This window comes from Ambystoma mexicanum, chromosome 8, assembly GCF_040938575.1.
Source record: "Ambystoma mexicanum isolate Mex_15411 chromosome 8, UKY_AmexF1_1, whole genome shotgun sequence".
In the NCBI taxonomy this organism is placed as follows: Eukaryota; Metazoa; Chordata; class Amphibia; order Caudata; family Ambystomatidae; genus Ambystoma; species Ambystoma mexicanum.
Window position 1 is genome coordinate 641,740,677 of NC_090929.1, and position 19,869 is coordinate 641,760,545.

At 50.7% G+C, this 19,869-nt stretch overlaps 1 protein-coding gene across 1 annotated transcript in view; it reads left to right on the forward strand.

The window, feature by feature from the left end:
- VWA5B1 (von Willebrand factor A domain containing 5B1) overlaps window positions 1–19,869 on the forward strand; it is a 1,692,038-nt gene that overhangs the window by 1,506,334 nt on the left and 165,835 nt on the right. The window lies entirely within an intron of this gene.

Sequence of the window (19,869 nt, forward strand, 5' to 3'; positions counted from 1 at the left end):
CCAGGGACTGCATCTCTCGGGACCTACCTACCTGCAACGTTGCCAACCTACATACTGTCCCTCACGAGTCTACCTCCAACCTTCTTGCGAGTGAGCCGGTTCTCCAAGCAGAGATTTGGAGGAAGATCTTTATCCTCAGCAGGTGCCTCCCTTTGGAATAGCCTCCCTTCCACCTTCTGTCTTCTGCCTGATCTTCTCAAATTCCAGAAACTCCTCAAGTCCTTCCTCTTCTCCTCTTCCTTCTCCCTCCCTCTACCCTGCTAACCTAGTTCTCTGCTCTTTCCCTCTCTCCCTCCTCTTTCTTACAGCTTGCTGACTTGCTGCCTGGTGTACCTCAGAGTCCCACAGGTCCATGGCACCCCGCCAGTCCTCTTTCGCACTTGCCTTACGGCCCTACACAGGACTTCATTTCACCCAAATGCCAGTGGTAGCGGAAGTGACATCACACGACCCTTTACCTCGGATGACATCACATGAAGTGATGTCATTTGACCCCACTCCAAAGTGACATCTTGTGAAGTGATGGAACACAACCTTTCACCCCTTGACAAAACAGGAAGAGGCATCACATAGCATTGTTTCTAAATACACTGTGAAAGAAATGGTTACAATATCACTGTAAAGTGATTAAACATTTATACAAGAATTGATCACCATGTGTATCATTAATATCTGCGCGTATAGGCCCATGTTAGCAAATTACTGTGAATGCAAGGAGACGTCCAAGGCCAAACGATAATGATGTGTTATTATATAACACTTATGCTTAAGTGCTTCATATAGAACAAATATACATACAATATTATCCAACCTGTGCTGGTACTCATTTATCAACCTCAGCAGGATGAAAGGCTGAGTTGACCTTGCCGGGAGTCAAACCTGCAACCTGCAGATCACACACACACATATTGCAGCAGTGAGCATTCAACCCACTGAGCTATGTTAACAGCTATTGATATCAGAAAATCAGCCACTCTAGAAACAATGAGCCACATGCTGCTGGCCTCAGCCCAGGAGCCTCAATCTGATTTTTTTTTAAAGTTGTTTACATTTTTTTAGGGTTAGCAAGGGAGACCACAGGGGTAACAAGGGATATTTAAGGGTGTGACCCCTGGCAACCCCTAAATGACATACCTGGGCCTACACCCCAACCACATTCACTGCACTTGCGAAACAACCCAAGAGAGTGGCTCTCTGAACTTACCCCAGTGTTCAATGACCGGTTGCACTTGGCGCCCCCCCTCCCTATGACCGTCCGCGCACTTGCACGATCCGTACACACCATGTCCGATAATCATCTGTCTCTTCACCCTTGTCGCCTGCCCTTAATTACACTGGTAAAACTGTAGAATCGCTGTCAGGCCTATTTGCTGTATCTCAAACTGCACTTAGTCTGCCTCTGCTGATTATTATCGTCTCAGAATTTCAAGGGCTCTGAGCGACTGTTGTTTTTCCCCCATTTTCCCACCCTCCTTGAGTGCTTTGAAACACATGCCTGTCTATAGGCACTTTATGTATGAACAATACGATAACATAACTTACCATATCAGGTACTTGTGTTCTCGTGTAGGTACAGTAAGCATTTAATCAAAAACAGCCACAAGGAAGGTATATCGGACATAGTATAACTGCAAGTCACAGATCATATGAAAAATGAGGCCCATAATGCAAAATAGACAAGCGACTCAGATTAGCTGCCTCATAGAACGCAAAAGTGCTCACACATAGATACAGGTGACCAATGGGAAGCAAGGAGAAAGCTACACATACCATAGCATAGAGAGTGAATGATGATTTGAAGAGAGCAGAAAGGTGTCTGTATCCAAACAGAGTGAGATTAGAAGAGAGACATGGTTATCAAGTAGTGTTGCATTTGAGAGTAAATAAACAAGAGGCTCTGGTGTGCAATATATCAATGCTCACTATTATAGCAACACTCTATTTAGCCAGTGAAACCATGAGTGAATCTTTTTTAAAGATCATACCCAGAGAACGAAATCACTCTGAAGGACTAATAATTTTTTTTTTTTAAATTCAATTTTTATTGATTTTTGGAAAACAACAGCATAGGTACACAAATTACAAGATTTGGGCAATCGCCCTCAACAAATCAAACTATAAGCCATTATTCCCTGCGTTTGTTCCCCCCGTCCCCTCCCACCCACCCCACACAGTATCTCGAGTGCTGCTGTCTACTTATAGAAATGATGCGGCATAGGGCAGCGTCAATCCGGGTTTTCTCCGCCAGTGGTCGACCGGTTTTCCAGGTTCCAAGGCCATTCGTTCCATGTCGGGGCTTGTTTTTGGTCCGGGCCAAGGATGCTTAAGGGTCTCAGGACGTGGCCTATGTATTGCCAAACACCTCTTGAAATTGCAGCCAGTCTGTCTCTATTTGGGTACTTGAACCATGTAAAGCCGCAGTAAGTCTTTTCATAAGGAATATGTCTTTGGCGATCATCACCCATTCTTTCTTCGAGGGGAGGGCGGGCCTCTTCCACGTTCTAGCGCGGGCCGCTCTGGCTGCCAACAGTAGGGAGTGCAAGAGGTCCGGTAATTTTAATTTTTCCCAGTGGTCATCCTTATGCTGCAGGCCAAACAGTATCAATATCGGGTCCAGTGGGAACACACCTTCTCCCGCCTCTTTCAGCCAGCTAAGGACTTCGGCCCAGTAAGTTTGGACCTTCCTGCATGTCCGCCATATGTGCCAATAGTTTGCCCTTTCCCCACACCCGTGCCAGCAAAGGGGGATTACGTCTGGGAACATCCTAGAAAGTGTGATCGGGTCATACTGCCATCTGTGCAGGAGTTTGACAGCATGGGTTTTGTATTGGCAGGAAATTGAGGTCTTAAATGATCTACTACAGAGTCGCCCTCAGAGACCGTCTCCGATCCTACAACCCAAGTCTCTTTCCCATTTCCCCCTGAGGCTTTTGGTGGTTCCCTCCCGGGGGGTTAAAAGGGCAGAGTAAAGGAGTGAGATGAGGCCGCTCATTTCTACATGGGTATCTAAGATTTTTTCAACTGGTGTGAGTTTTCTTTGTAACTTGGGCTTTAGTTTTGGTTTCATTAGGATTCCCTTGAGTCTCAGGTAGAGGAGTGAGGAGAGCCTACCTATTCCCAAGGACTCTTCAAGCTCCTGGATGCTTATAAAGGACTCCTCCGTGACCAACTGACCAACTCTGCATAGGCCCGCGTCAAACCAGGGCTGATAGTGTTCATGGCCTGGGATTTCCTCTAAAACTGGTGTGGACCAGATGTGACTCATGGGGGAGGGCCAAGTGGTCACCTTCTCACCGTGTCCCTTACCCTCCAACGCCTTCCACATTGTTACTAGTATTGGGTGATCCCTGATTCTCCTTGGCAGCTTTTTCATCGGGACCCATAACCACTCACCCACTGTGACCGGGCTCAGGAGGGAGTTTTCGAGGGAGTTTTTGTTGGGGTCCTCTCTGAGGTGGGGGGCCAGGGTTCTGAGCTGGGCTGCTCAGTGGTAAATTCGTAAGTCTGGGAGGCCGACCCCCCCTCTATCCTTGGGGAGGGTGAGTGTTTCATAACCTATTCTGGGTCTCTGGCCTTGCCATATGAATCTCGGTATACGTTTTTGGGCTTCTTTAAGAAGTGTGTCTGAGGCTTCCAAAGGGAGCATCTGGAAAACATACAGGACCCTGGGGAGAAGGTTCATCTTTACAGCGTTTATCCTTCCCATCCACGAGATTTGCCCCTTACCCCATGTCTCCATATCTTTAAATAAGTTGTCAAACAGCGGGGGGTAAGTTGCCTGGCTTAGATCTTCGTGGGGCCGGACGATGTTGATCCCCAGGTATTTAATCCCTTCGGTACGAATTTGGAACCCGAGGGGGGACAGCTCCGTGAGGTCCATGTCTGCATCTGGGGCAAAGATCATTAACTTCCCTAGGTTCATCCTGAAGCCTGAGAATTGGCCGAACCGTTCAATAACCCGAACGGCCGCCGGGACCGAGCTAGTAGGTTCCCTCAGGTGGAGCAGTATGTAATCTGCATAGAGGCCGAGCTTGAAGGTCCGACCTCCAACATCAATACCGCAGACCATCGGGGCACATCTGATGTACTCCGCGAGTATTTCCATGGTCATGGGGAACAGGATTGGGGAGAGGGGGCAGCCCTGCCTCGTCCCCCTTTGAAGGCTGAATGTTCGTGAAAGGCGACAATTCACAGTGACTCTAGCAGAGGGTTCTGTGTATAAGGCCTTAATGGCTCGCCTGATTCCCTCGCCAAAGCCCAGTTTGACAAGGACTCTGTGTAGAAACTCCCAACTATGGACATTGGGCCGCCCCTCGCTCCACCTCCCCCTCGGTGGGCTCTTTCCAGCTGGATTTCCTTGCCCCCCTCGAGTGTGAAGAGTTGGTTGATGAGGCCCTGAACCTTTCTCCCCACGTCTGCGGCAGTCTCACCTCTCTGTTGAGTCACACCCATAATGCGCAGGTTGTTTCGGCGTTGTCTGTTCTCTAGGTCGTCCATTTTCAGGGCTATATCCCCCTCTCTGATTTCTAGGTCTGTTAGCCTCGCTTCATATTTCATGTCTAACAGGTCCATTTGGAGGTGTTTTTTTTCCATTCCCTCCATTCCCTCCATTTTTTCCTAGGGCGTCTCCACTCTCCCCCTGAGATCAACTATAGAGGCTTGTATGTCCGTTCGAATCGCTTTTATCTCCTGGAGGATGTCCTTGAGGTCGTCCTTCGTTAGCACTGCGGGGTGGGGGTCGGCACTTGAAGGCATGGTGACTCTGTGTGGATCACCGAGGGGTGCTTCGGACCGGCGGAAGCGTTGGAGGGAGCGGATTGCGCACGTGGGCTGAGTTGGTTCCAGGGCTCTGGTCTCTGGGTGCCCTTTGGAGTATGGGTGGGGGCGGGGGGTGCATCTCACCCTGCCTTAATGCCTTGAGGTTTCTTCTGGTTGTCTTGGGCCCTTCAAGCTTCCGCGGAGGCAAGCTTGCAAGTGATGGCTCCGGTCCTCACGAGGGGGGTAGGATTGTGATTGGGGCCTGTTTCCCCAGAGGCGTCACGGCTGAAATGTTCCGGGGGGACCCCTGTACTCCAAGGGGGAGGGCCGTGCCAGCTTTTATTGGGTGAGTTGCGCTAGTCTGTGCCCGGAGGGCGCCGGGGGGGGCAAACCCAGTCCGCCGAGTAACAGTTCTCCCCCCTGCGCTCCTCACCTTCTCCGGGCCGTCGAGGGCCTCCACACATCCATTGTGGGCTCGGACTCCTTCACTGGGGGCTCCTCTTCAAGTAGGCCTCTGTGCGCGGGGGATGGATCAGGAGGCTCCCGGAGTCCTGACCTGCTGCTAGTTGTCCGCACCGGAGCGGTTCTTGGTGGCGTGGGGCTCCCACCAGGGCGCCCCACTCATCTCTGGCCCCATGCGATGTCCACACGCCACCGAGGCAGAGCTCCGGGGCCCGCTCGGCGTCTGCGCACGACAGGGGGCGTGCTCCGGCGTCCCCCTCTCGGTGTTATGGGCGCGGGCCGCGGCCGCGGAGACGATGATCGGCTGCTCCGGTTCCGCGGCAGGTCCAGCCGAGGCCCAGGGCACCGCGAGAGGTGACGCCCGCAGTGGCTCCACTGCACGGCCTCCGAAAAGGTGTCCTCTCCATTGTTCGGCGAGCGGGGCCTCAGATCGGGGCCAGGCTATATCCACTTTCAGAGGGGCGCTCGGTTTGTTGGGCCGCTGCCACGGGGGCGCACGTTCCCATCGGGGTTACTCCAAACTCCCGACCAGGGATTGCCTCAGAGTGCTAGGCCCTGCGGTGGTGGAGGAGCGCTGGTCTCACACGTCCAGCATGCTCCGCGCCCCCTGGCGGTCCCAAGGACTAACAATTTTAAATGTTTTAGGGACTGCCAATTTTGACAGGTGAGGTAATACAAATTAGATGCTCAGGATCACAGATTTGTTAAAAGGTGATACTGTGTTTCATACCCTCTCTGAGTTGTCTGCACTTTACCACTTTCTTTTCTAGTTCTTACCCTGAACTAAAAGAACCACATTTTACAGAACCAAATTGGAAAATATGCAAATCATATGGCCCAACGGAAACCTTTTCATAGAAGGATCCAAGCATGAACACTTTGCTTTCTCAGTCCTGAATTTGGATAATCACCTCTGTGGACTAACACTTTGTTTGTCATTGGCGGTGCCTACCTAGGTTTTACAACACCTCATCTGAACAAACATATTTCTAGACCTTTGCCATAGTGATGCTATGATAGATTCTATAGCAACCGCTATCTGGTGATGATGACACCTGGTGTGCTAAAAATCAAAGTACATATAATTGCAGGCTTCATACATTGGAAAGGCTGAGTCAGCCTTGCTGGAATTTGGTACCGTAATGTTGCATATGAATGCAAATCTCTGCAATGAGTGCTTAGCACACTGAGCTATCCTCTGAACCATTGCAATACTCAAATTTATCAATATCCATTTCAACTTTGGCTATTACAAATGATCACTATAATCCCTACAGAAAGATGAGAATGCTACAGGTGTTGTGCCGCACAAACTATGTATACAACAGTGACAGTATAAAGCATTAACCCCTTAACTGCCAGGCTATTATGCAATTCTATGCAAAAAGGACGAGCATGCTCGTCCTTTGCACTTAAGATGAAAAGATTGGAGCAGAATGTGCTTGTGCAATAGCAGGCAATGGCCCTCATTACGACCCAGGCGGTAAGTTACCGCCTGGGTCGTACCCTTAGCACCATGGCGTAAACTATGTTTACGCCATGGTGGTTGGCGGATTTACCGCCCCATTCCAAGGTGAGTGGGGCGGTAAATCCCCATTTCCCATTTTACCCTTCCCCATTCCCATTTTTGCCCCATAGGGCATAATGGGAATGGGGAAAGGCGATAATTACGGCACCGTAAATTACGGTGCCGTAATTATCGCCAAGGTCCCTTTGCGGCATGGATTTTAACGGCTGCAAAAAAGCAGCCGTTAAAAGCCATCCCGCAAAGGGAACCTTGTAATCAGGCATTAAGGGTCGGCGCCGTTTACGGCGCCGTAAACCCCTTGACGCCTGAGTCAGAATGAGGGCCAATATGTTTAGAACCTCAGCAGCATGCCATATCTTGACGTTTGATGTTTAATTTTGGTGACTAATGGAAACTGACTTCTTTCAATCAGGCTGTACTTTGGGGCCCCCCTTTCTTGGTGGGGGCCCGGGGCAAGTGCCCCTTTTGCCCTCCCATAAAGACGTTTTTTGGGTCCTAAGAGATCTAACAGTGGACTTTAACACGGTTGACCAACTTTAATTATTTGATACTTTCTAATTTCACAGAGGTTTCAACTACAGCCCTGTAAAGGTCCTCCTCATACTTCTCCAACACCACGAATGCGTACACATATGCCCCTCCGTAGCTCACTATCATTCAGTGACATGTGGAGTCCCTCATGGACCCATCTTCTCCTCGTTAAACTTTACCATCTACATGAAAGCCCCTGGTGGATTGCTCACCAATATTTGCACCAAGATGTGCAAATGCTCTGACAACACTTTGCTTTGGCTTAACTTTATGCACCTCAAAGTACATCCATCACCTCAAGAAATGTTTATCCATCCTGGCTATCAGGCACATGCCAAACTCTCAGAGTTAATCCTCAATTCAATCAACCAAATAAAAGCCCAGATCGAAGATGGGCTCTTTAAGAGGCAATAAAATGGCTTCCTACAGTAACTCGTCACCAAATGGTAAATCCCTTTTAAATATTATTGACATGCGACCTACAAATGAGGGGGTTCCCTGCTTCTACCTGCATGTATGATATTACGCAACACGTGCAAGGAGACACTCCCCATGGGAGCACTATTTATTTATTTGCATTTATAAAGCGTGCACACAACCCGGGGTTATCGAGGCGCTGTTACAAGAAGATGGCTTAGTTACACACAACATAGGTATGCGGCTAGGTTACATTGACCACGCTCTGATATGGCTTTCCATGGCAGAGTAGTTAGGAGGGCGCCAGAGGCCTTACTAAATCTCTGGGCCCGATCAGTGAGGTGAGTCTCTGTCAGGGAAAGGGTGTAGTGATTGTGTCACAAAGGCGGATTTCCCCTAGGAAACCCCACCAGGCATGCCCAAGTGCAGCATTGGCTCGCTGACATGGAGATTGATGTATTTATGCCTGAACTCTCACCCAGTGCAAAAAGTCTCTCAAAAATGACTGTGACTTCCCTCTCAAAACACACATCACCGAGAAGGCCCAAGCAGTATGGTACCATCTTGCAGTTTCTCATCCATCCCACACATGAGAAACGCAACACTATGAATGATGTCTATGCTGCAATGCAGTCACTCAAATGCTTACATGAATCCAACTGGACTGGACCGACCATGAGGCCATCCTATTCAACATTCAACATGCACTATCACGCCAACAAGGTTCACACTAAGCCAGCGGCATGTAACCTGTGGCTACCCATATGTTTGCGACTTCAGCCTACATGGCCGCTCACCATTGCATGTGCTGCAATGGGCTGAGAGTAGTTGCAGCCAAAATAAATTGAGATGTAACTATTTCAGACTCTTGCCCTAACAAACAGTCAAACGTATCCATTGAGAACATCTACAATGATGCCTTCAGTTTCTTACTACACTAACATCGTTCACAACCCTGACACAATTCTCACCCTCTCCTTGTGTCGCAACTTGTTAATGAATGCGAACATATGTGCTCTGCTGAAGCTAATCACCTCAGCGCCCTCAGCCCCATGGAACACAAAGAAACACACTGACTCAAACATTCTATCTGCAAGTAAGAGCAAACCTGGCAGTAAACTCAATCCAGGATGATCTGATGAAAAGAGTTTCTGTTACTCATTATGCTTCCCACCATAAGTTGTGGACTTCAGCGCCTACTATCCCCTGCCAGCACAGTCAGTGGTGAAGGCTCATGGGAGCTGTAGTCCAAAACATCTGGAGGGCTATACCTCAAGCAGACACACAGAACTTCAGCTAAAGTCACATATCACCAATCAAACATAGATAAAATGTCCAACAGAAGTAGAAAACTATTCAACGTGCCCAAGAAATGCATCAATTCTCTGCACAACTCAATAATCCAACCTAAAGTAAACAAATACAACTCCTTTAATCTATTCATTATCTGCAAAATTGACAAAAGTCATAAATCCACAACATGATGGAGACTACAGGTCACTCCTCAATCACAACTCACGACACACACAAGTGGCCCACTGTGAAGAAACTGTCCAACAAAGGTCCTCTCTATCCGCTAAACAGCCTGGAAGCCACCCACACATGAAGTCGAAATCATCCAATCCGCCGACCTGTCACTCTTTCACAAACCAATCCATCAATCAATCATTGAATGATTTATTTCAGAATTTGAGCACTCAATTATAGCACATCAGTTGCAACCGAATTACACAGCAGGAAATCCATAAAACACACGGCTGTTGCAGCTAACACTTATGTGTCCATGGGTGCTACACGTTTTTACAGACTTCTTTTTTAAAGTGGTAATTTTGGTGGTGCACTTTTGTTTGACCAAAATGCTAACCTTTTTTATTTTAGGGGTGGAGTCCCCCCATGTTCTCCCTCACCACCCACCGCCTTCACCTCTCCTTCCCCCACCCCCCACTTCCCTACCCCTACGTACACACAAGTTACAACGAGGGGCCAGAATCAATGCGCTCATACAAATATAAGGATTCGAGACCAGTAAATTGCAATAAGGAATTAGAATAATGTGAACAAAATAAAGGTTTAATTTTTGTTTCTCTGATTATTTGGACGTGTCAAAAAGTGTTTTGACCTTTGTGGTCTTTCTCAAGGCAAGTCAACAATGTCTTCATCTGAGTTTTTACAACACAAAGACTCCCATCACATGATCACATGGTCATTGAGTCATATTCAGTAAAGAACTGATTAAAGTAAAAACCCAAATAAATAAAAAAAAAAGGAATAATTCATTGGTGCATGGCACCAGTAAGGTGAAGAGAGAGGAAGATGGGGTAAGGGCGGAGACACAACTTCCAACTATGGGCCTCATTACGACCCAGGCGGTAAGTTACCGCCTGGGCCGTCACTTTACCACCATGGCGTAAACTACGTTTACGCCATGGTGGTTGGCGGACTTACCGCCCCATTCCGACCTTGGCAGGGCGGTAAGTCCCCAATCCCCATTTACCCTTCCCCATTCCCATTTTTTCCCCATAGGGCATAATGGGAGTGGGGAAGGCGTTAATTACGCCACCGTAAATTACGGTGGCGTAATTAACTCCATGGTCCCTTAGCGCCATGGATTTTAACACCCGCTAAAAGCGGGTGTTAAAAGCTCCATGGCGCTAAGGGACCTCGTAATTGGCGGTAAGGGGTCGGCGCAGCTAACGCTGGCGTAAACCCCTTACCGCCAGGGTCGTAATGAGGCCCTATGTATTTTATTATCCAAAGCACACATGCTTTGTCCACCCACATGAACATTTGACACAGGTGGAGCTGCAGTAATTTTTTTTCAGCACAAAGGCACATTAGCTGGGGCAGCAAACTTTACGTGCCGTCCCCTGACTCTGTGCAGATAAAACCATTAAAATGTCCCAGAACGTTCTTCACTGACACCAGTAAATTAGCTTTGTTTGATTTCTGCACGACTTACAAAATGAGGTGAATCAGGGGTGGACTAGCCTATGGGAAACTCTGGAGAATTTCCGGTAGACTTCTTTACCCTGCGGCTCTTGTTTGGTATTTTCAAATTTTTCCCATAGGAAAAGCTTTGGGCTTGCTGAAAATGTGTAATATGGGGCCACTTCGAAAATTATTTCCAGTGTCTTTTTTGGTTCCCAGTCCACCCCTGGCGGTGGTACGGTCTGTGTTCCCGCCCATTTGCACAGCCAGCATAGCAGTTTACTAATTCTTTACGATCATTCAAAATGTTATGGTTACATCAACCTAAATTCCAATATCTAATAAAGAGAAATCATTTACTACAACATGAGACTAAGCGAGACCTGCCCTTGACTGAACACCCCGTAAATGATTATAAATGTATGAGCTAGAAATTGTTGTACAGCAAAACAGGTAAAGGGCTCAGCCAGCAGAGATAAATATAGCAGGGCTGGCCTACATTGTTTGAAGGTCAACCGTTTGACTACAGGGATAAGAAGCAGGTTCTGTCTCAGGAGTGTAAGCGTCACAGTGGCAAACACAGTCCGCTTTCTGTTTTCCAGCTCATTTCCCGGTGACAGGTGCCCCAGAGATTCCATTAAATCTGACCTAGACGCGCAATGACCTGGCACAAGGATGCCTAAAGGAAATAGGGCTGCACACCTGAGGCGGTTTACAGGGAGGAATATCTATCGCCTCACAGATTCCTTGCTCAATTGCTCGTTCTCGGCCTCCTGCTCCCAAAAGTAATCCAATCCTCTGTGAAGCACTTGTTTGGTATCCAGGTAAAGCAAAGTAGGGTATGGGTACCAGGAATGTCTTCCCAGTAGCCCCACCCTGGCCATACAAGTTAACAGAGGAATTCTGTTGGCCAAATGTCCAGACATAACAAATTGAGCAGTGTGATGGGTTTAGATGGATTGAGGGCAGGACCATGCTGACAACCCATAATGTTAGTGGGTTTTAGCCTAGGAATAAGTATATAGATTGGGCACCAAGTGCAGAGAAATGAGGAAATAGACCGTAGGACCGCTGACACAGACCGGTGCTCACAAGAAATTTAAATATCAGTATTTATGTAGCCACATATAGCAGCCCCATACAAGCTGTTTCAAAAAGTTGTATGTCGAAGCCGGCACCAACGCGGCTCAATACTGCGAAGATGAAATCTTTGTATTTCGAAAATGGTGAACGCACTGAAATGACAATTGTCCCCGCTTTCCAATGAAATGTTAGTGGTGGACACCCGCGCGACCCCTGATCCAATAATGCCGAATAGGGGAGCAGGGGACACCCTCGAAACCCCCGCTCCCCTTGTTCGGCATTATGGGATTTGAAGTTTTCGACCATGCCGAATGCGCACAAGACGGGTAATACAGTTACGTGGCCCTGTATACGGTAAGCAATACTTCAACTGGTAATCCTTCAACTGGGTAACTGGGTAACTGACATTACGAACACAAAATCAAAATGGTGCCATTAGACACTGCCATTTTGACAGCTTGTTGTTTTAAATGTGGATGCAATGACTGGGATTCGTCAAAATACGTACCCACATAACTGTAGTCGGCTACCCATGGTAGTCTATGTCCTCTGGAGCACATGGGCTCAATTTTTGAGTTCTTTGTGCCAGGAGACAGGACACGGAATTGATAAGCACTGACTTTAAAATTCTTTCTTCCAAAAAATCAGTCTAAGGTTCTTATTTACAAAAGCACTTTTCCATGGAAATATCCCATTGAAAAACGCTTTGTAAATCAGGCCCTAAGCCGTCAATCAGCATGAGCAACGCATTTGCAGTTCTAGCGACGATGGCATCATCCACATGCAATAACAATTGCCAATCTGCTGTTCTTGGGGCATCTTCTGTGATACACAATCTATTATCCAATCAAGTAATATTAATATTAAAAAGGAATGAAAGAATGCATCCCAGCTTCAATTCCCTGGAGGACGGAAACAATTATGGGGGTAATTCATAGAATTCACCACACAAGTGGCGCATGTAGCTGGCGCACAGTGTGCGCGTGCGAAATTCTGCGCCAGCCGCGTGCTCTAAAATCCATTTCCGCGCACAGCTTATTCATGGATTTTACTTTCCAAAACCAGCCATGGCGCAGAGTGGCGCAGCGACCCTGCAGCAGCGCCAGTTATCCCCCCAACCCCTCCCCATGCGCCATGCACAGCGCACAAATCCCGTACATGGCGCACAGGCCCCAACCACGAAAACGCCTGTAAAAGTCCCCACGCACCCCTCCGAATACATGTACCCCGCTGCACGGGGAGTGTCACATGCAATTGGAGCGGGGTACTTGTATAACAGAGGTTCGTGGGAAGTTTCACACGCGAAATGCCCTGTGCGAGTGCGGTACGTGTATTCCTGGGGTGCGTGGGAATTTCACACACGATAGGCCCTGTGCGAGAGGGGTACGTGTATAACTGGGGTTCGCGGGAAGTTACACACGCGAAATGCCCTGTGCGAGTGGGGTACGTGTATTCCTAGGGTGCACGGGAAGTTTAACACGCGATAGGCCCTGTGCGAGTGGGGTACGTGAATAACTGGGCTTTGCGGGAAGTTTCACACGCGATTAGCCCTGTGCGAGTGGGGTATGTGTATAACTGGGCTTCACGGGAAGTTTCACACGCGATTGTCCCTGTGCGAGTGGGGTACCTGTATAACTGGGGTTCGCGGGAAGTTTCACACGCAATTTTGCTGTCAGAGTGGGGTACGTGAATTTCGGGCATGCGCGTAGTGTCTTACACGTGAATTGGCAGTGTGGGTCCTCCCAGGTGTTCCCTCTACACCCTCCATGGCCCCTGCAGGCAGCCCACACCACAGGGGACTACCCTGCACCCCTGGTCATGTCCCGCAGGCAGCCCATCCACCATGGGCATGCCCCCCAGGCAAGCCACATGTCAGCTTGCACTACTGATCACCAATGTATGACCCCCTCCACCCCCACCTCCCCAGCAGTGAGGGGCACCTGCCAGCAGGCCTCCACTCATGTCCCACACATCTTCCCCAGCACCCCCACCTCCCAGCAGTGAGGGGCACCTGCCAGCAGGCCCCCACTCATGTCCCCAAGCACCCCCACCCCCCAGCAGTCAGGGGCACCTGCCAGCAGGCCCTCACTCATGTCCCACACATGTCCCCCAGTACCCCTACCCCCTAGCAGTGAGGGGCACCTGCCAGCAGGCCCCCACTCATGTCCCCAGCACCCCCCTCCCCCCAGCAGTCAGGGGCACCTGCCAGCAGGCCCCAACACATGTCCCACTCATGTCCCCCAGCACCCCCACCCCCAAGCAGTGAGGGGCACCTGCCAGCAGGCCCCCACTCATGTCCCCCAGCACCCCCACCCCCCAGCATTGAGAGGCACCTGCCAGCAGGCCCCCACTCATGTCCCCAGCACCCCTCCACCCCGCAGCAGTCAGGGGCACCTGCCAGCAGGCCCCAACACATGTCCCACTCATGTCCCCCAGCACCCCCACCCCCCAGCAGTGAGGGGCACCTGCCAGCAGGCCCCCACTCATGTCCACCAGCACCCCCACCCCCAGCAGTCAGGGGCACCTGCCAGCAAGCCCCCACTCATGTCCCACACATGTCCCCCAGCACCCACCCCCCAGCAGTGAGGGGCACCTGCCAGCAGGCCCCCATTCATGTCCCCCAACACCCCCACCCCCCAGCAGTGAGGGGCACCTGCCAGCAGGCCCCCACTCATGTCCCCCAGCACTCCCACCCCCCAGTAGTGAGGGGCACCTGCCAGCAGGCCCCCACTCATGTCCCACACATGTCCCCCAGCACCCCCACCCCCCAGCAGTGAGGGGCACCTGCCAGCAGGCCCCACTCATGTCCCCCAGCACCCCCACCCCCCAGCAGTCAGGGGCACCTGCCAGCAGGCCCCCACTCATGTCCCACACATGTCCCCCAGCACCCCCACCCCTCAGCAGTGAGGGGCACCTGCCAGAAAGCCCCCACTCATGTCCCACACATGTCCCCCAGCACCCCCACCCCCCCAGCAGTCAGGGGCACCTGCCAACAGGCCCCCACTCATGTTCCCCAGCACACCCACACCCCAGCAGTGAGGGGCACCTGCCAGGACCCCTTCCGCATTGATGGCAGTCACGATGTCCATTCAGATCCTGGTCTGTCCTTCATTGTCGGCGCGCAAACTTCCAAAGAGGGCATCATACTGCCCCAGGACTTGATCCACCAGGAAACCAACTTCCCTGGCACTGAAGCTGGTGGCCCTCTGCCTTTCTGGCTGGGGGTTGCCAGTGGTGCCAGATGGTGTTGTGCTCGATATGGCAACCCCAGAGGTAGGAGTGGGTGGGCAACTGGGTCCTGGGGCTTGGCTGTGGAGCGATGGTATCCCAGTCGGGAGTCTTCAGTTCCAGCAGGGGTGGTCCAGCAACTGCACCCCTGGCTGACGTGCAGGCAGCAAACAGCAGGGCACGTGGGCAGCAGGGAGTCAGGCAGCAACAGATGGCAGGTGGGAGCATGCTCGGGGCTCTGGGGGGCAGTAATTCGGCCTTCTGGGCAGGAGCGTGGTCTTCCATGTGTTGTTGCGTGGCCAGATTGATACGGAGTGATTTGGCACGTGAAAATCATGCACGTCAGCGTGTAATTCGAGGAAAGGCCCTTCGCGCGTAAGTGCGTCAGCACATGTACGCGGTTTCATTGGACCAAAGGCCCTTAGTGCGTAAGCGCTTCTGTGACGTGACTCGCGCGGGCGTTTTCAGTGCGCGTGAAAAAACTGCACGTCCGCATGTGAATGCGTGTAATCCGAGGAAAGGGCCTATGCGCGTTAGTGACATGATGCGCGCACGGGCGTTTCCATCAACACGGGTGCATGTTCATCGTACACGTCCAAAAACTGCACATCCGAGTGTCAGCTCGTGTAATTGGAGGAAAGGACCTTAGCGCGTACACGCGTAAGTGACGCTGTACAAGTGGGCCGCTTTAAAAGGTACGTGTAGGACCCCATTCCTTTGTATGTGCTTTTCATGGAGAGCGAGTGGGTGAATTCTGTACTTCTTGTCAGTTCACACGCGATTACTTCACAGCATTTCAAGTTCGTACTCCCTGTTACCTCTGACAGCGTTCTTTATTTTTTTTGGGCCTGTTTCCTCAAACAGCGTTCACTTCTTCTTTTGTCCTGTCTCCTCAGACAGCGTACAGTTCTTCTTTTGGCGGGGGTGTTGGCTACGCGCACACACGTGTTTTTTTCACGTTCTTTTTCCAGGCAGACGGTGAGTCGCGCACGCATTTACCGACTGTGCTTGCCCCATGTGTCTCGTACCCCTTCAGAGATCATTGTAGGCTGCGTGTAACACGTGTACGCTTGTTTTTGTGTTTTTGGCTGCCACAGCGTAGTGCGGGTTCATTTTTCCACGCACTTGGTCTACGAGGGGTTGCGTGCACGTTACTTTTTGTTTTTGGGGTGCCTGTGCATTGCGTAACCCGTCATCTTCACCCAGGGGTCACAGACAGCCTTGCTAGAGCACTAGGGTACGAATTCCATCTAGTACTCTACCCCTTTCAGCCCCAATTGCCCAGGACAATTGTTTACTGCAACTCCCACATGCACAACAACATCAGTGCCATGGTTGGGAGGCGACCAAGCGGTAAGGGAGGCAAAGGTGGCCGACCTCCAAAAGGTGGGCGTGGTGGGCCCGCTAGGGGACGTGGCCATGATTTGCAGGGTGCCCCTAGACCCCCATGTGTGGAGGACCAATCAGGGACACCCATACCCCCCCCCATGGTTGAGGGAAACATGGCTGACACCATCCCAGCTCAGCCCTTGTTGGACCAGCCCATTGTTGCACCTGACCCGGCACAGGATGACTCCCAGGCTGACTTCCAGGTCAGCAAGTCTAAGCCACGTGTGCCGGTGCAAGTTGGTGTCACCAGGCCACGTGGATCTGGGGCAGCGATGTCATCTGCTGCCCCAAGTAGGCAGGGTGGAGAGGCTGCAGGGGCAGCTGCAGCTCTATCCACCCCAGCTCTGAGTCTCCCAGCCAGGACAGTGTCGGTCCTGGTCCATCAAACTGACGTTGCCCTTGCCAACATCACACTTCAGCCAATGCCTGCACCAAGACCTATGGTCATTGTGCATTCGCAAACTCCCAGTACCCAGTCCACCTGCGCTTCTAACTCCACTGACCAGAGCAGGGCAAGCCACTCAGGCTCTGCTCCACCTTTGAAGAAGAGGAAGAAGGGTGCTCTGGCCTCAAATAATGCCGCTACTCTGGTGACTGGCGGTGGGTCTCCACAAGAGGACAACAAACTCACTGAACATGAGTCTGTTGCTGGGACCTTCGTCACAGAGGAACAGATCAAAGGTGTGGGAGATCTACCTGATTACGACGCATTGTCCGGTGAGTGCCCATGCGTGTGTGTGCAATCCATGTGTATGTTGTTTGGGTGACGGGTTCTGATTGAGTGCCAGGTGAGGGTGTGTACTCCTGAGTGTTATGGGTCACCCATTTGCTTCCTCCCATACATTCATGTGCCTTGGATTTGGGTATGACTGTATCCCTTCTGCCCACAGTTGCCAATTAGGCCCACATTAGTGCACTTTACCTTGAACTGTCATCTTGCAACTATAGTGTTCAGATTTTTTAAGTGTTCATTCAGGCTGATTGTTTCCACTCTCCCATGTTTACTACGCATTTTGTAATTTACCGTGGCTATGCTACATGACATCTGTGTGGTGGCATGTGTCATGTATGTGTATTGGACATGCCATTCACAGCCTAATGTGTGATGCCAGTGCTACCCAACATGCTGCAAATGTGTTGCTTTTCCATCTTGCTCTCCCCAGTGTCTGCCTTTTTGACTCCACTTCCAACTCTTTGACAGTGCATGCATGGCAGTGTTATAGTCATGTGGGACATGTGTAAATCATGTACTGGATCTCTGGCTTGTCACAGCCTATGTGTGTTCTATGGTGCTCATGCCTGTTTCCATTTGTTGTCTTTCATGTTTTTGCAGGTGATGACGCACTTGATGCTGTTGAGGTTGAGGAGATGGTGCAGACCCAGGAGGAATCTCAGGCACGACCGGGCACCAGTGGGGGACGTGGTGTGGTGGTGGGTGAAAACCCAATGTTACTGCAGACCATACTGTTGAGGGGTGTCTCTGGGTGCACCTCCCCAGACCTCTATTGAGGTGCTGAATCAGATGATGAGACTTATGTGCCATCGCAGGTAAGTGTTTCTGGCAGGGATTCTGTCTGTCCAACCCACCTGCACCAGGGGTAGAACCCTCTATGGGGATGTCAGTGTTGGTAGGTCCGCCTTTGGCTGTTATGGATGCAGGGTCACACTCCACACCATCTGATCCTGTTCCTGGGCCAGCAGATCAGAGGGGGAATGCAGTCCTGCAGCCTCAGGCAGTGCCAGCACAGCAAGGTGCAGATAGCCTTGCCCCAAACAGGAGTGGTGCCCGTCGACGCGGTGGCCGTGCGCCACCAGGCAATACTGTATGGGAAAACTCCATGTACGGTATGGCAACCCAACATGCAGCATCAGTAGAAATAATGGCTCAGGCAATGGAGAGCGTGGCCACTTCCATTATCCCCCCTGAAAGGCTGATGGAGCAACAACAGCAGGCAACAGACTCCATTTGCCAATCACACAGGGAAGACATGTTGCGTCCAACAGGGACCGACGGGCGGCACTGGAGACTCTGTGCAAATCCATATCAATAGAGTCCCAGGGCCACAGGGAAGCCCTGAGAGTAGAACTACATAACCTCAGACAGACTCTGGTTGAACTTGAGGCTTCTAGTAATTTAAGGGCAGAACAGCAGCTGGAGCAGCTCATACGTTCGCTCTCAGCTGAGCTGCATGCAACACGTGAGGAGATCCGGGCATCACGCGAGGCCATACATGCAGAATTGCAGGCAACCCGTGATGTGCTGCATGGGGATCTCCGCACTTTAATCCTCCAGAATCAGACCTTCCAGACCCGCATGCTTGCTGCCATGGAGGACCATACAGGGCTTTGCGTGGGCTACCTCCCATAGTGCCACCACCTCCTGATGCAGCAGCAGAGGATGAGCAGAGCGACAGCAGTTCTCCCACAATGACATAGCCGTGCAGGCCATGAGCCCAAGGAGGTATTTTATTTTCTCGCAACATCCACGCAGGTGGGTGTTGGTGTGCATCCTGTCCTCGAAACCTCCTGGGTGGTCTCCCCCACCCCCCCACCCCCCACATGGCCATTTTGTTATTTTTTAAAACATTTTTTACAGTGTGTTGCCTTGTGTGGCTCCCGTGGGCATTCACTGTATTCCGGCTGGGCACATGCAGGCTTGTCCTGAGTTTGGGTTAGATGCTTGTGTTTGTGAGACACACACCCCTCCTGCTTCCCGTTCCATGGGCTTGCAAAGGGTGTGACAAGTGACAGTGAATTACACAGTGACGTTGGGCTCCCATGAGCTGTGTGGGCAGTCTATAGTCAATATTGTGTAGACACCCCTAGTGGATATTGTTGTTGTATTGTACACTGCATGGTGTTTTGATATGTGCTTGTGCATCCATGTCTTCCTCCTAATTTGCAGGTTCCTTCCTCATGTCTTCACAAGGCCGTCTACTTTGAAGATGCAGTTCATGTTGTATGCAGTGCACTGAGACATTTGCGTGGCAGCAACACTCGACAGTTGGAAGGGGTCGATGTGCTGGCGTATTCCGGTTGTAAGACTACCACTACTTGAACTTAGTACTGTCATGTTTTTGCATTTTTCCATGGTGTGTTGCAGCATTGTGTTGGTGGTAAGTATTTGGTAATGTGCGCTGTTATTTATACATTACTGGGAACATATTTTGTGTGGGCAGTTTCCATTAGGGACAGTGTACTTTGTGACACTTGTGTCAGGTCTTGTGCATTGCTTTGTTTGCTTTCACATTGCATAACATGCCATGGTGTGTTTGGTGGTGGAGCTGGGGAGGGGTTGGGTGACAAGGCGCTGTTCTCATGTTGTATTTAGCAAGGGGGTAATGAATTTAGCAGCATAGATGTATGTCTTTTGATGACACAGCATTGGTGGTGTTTGGGTAGGTAGGGATGAACACAATGTAACACTTGCAGGTGACCAATCTCAGGCTGGTATGATTGTGACAGTTGACTGTCCCTTATGTCATCATCATTGATTGTCAGCCGGTATGTGCCAGGGCTGTGTGCACTCCACAGGGGTGTGATTT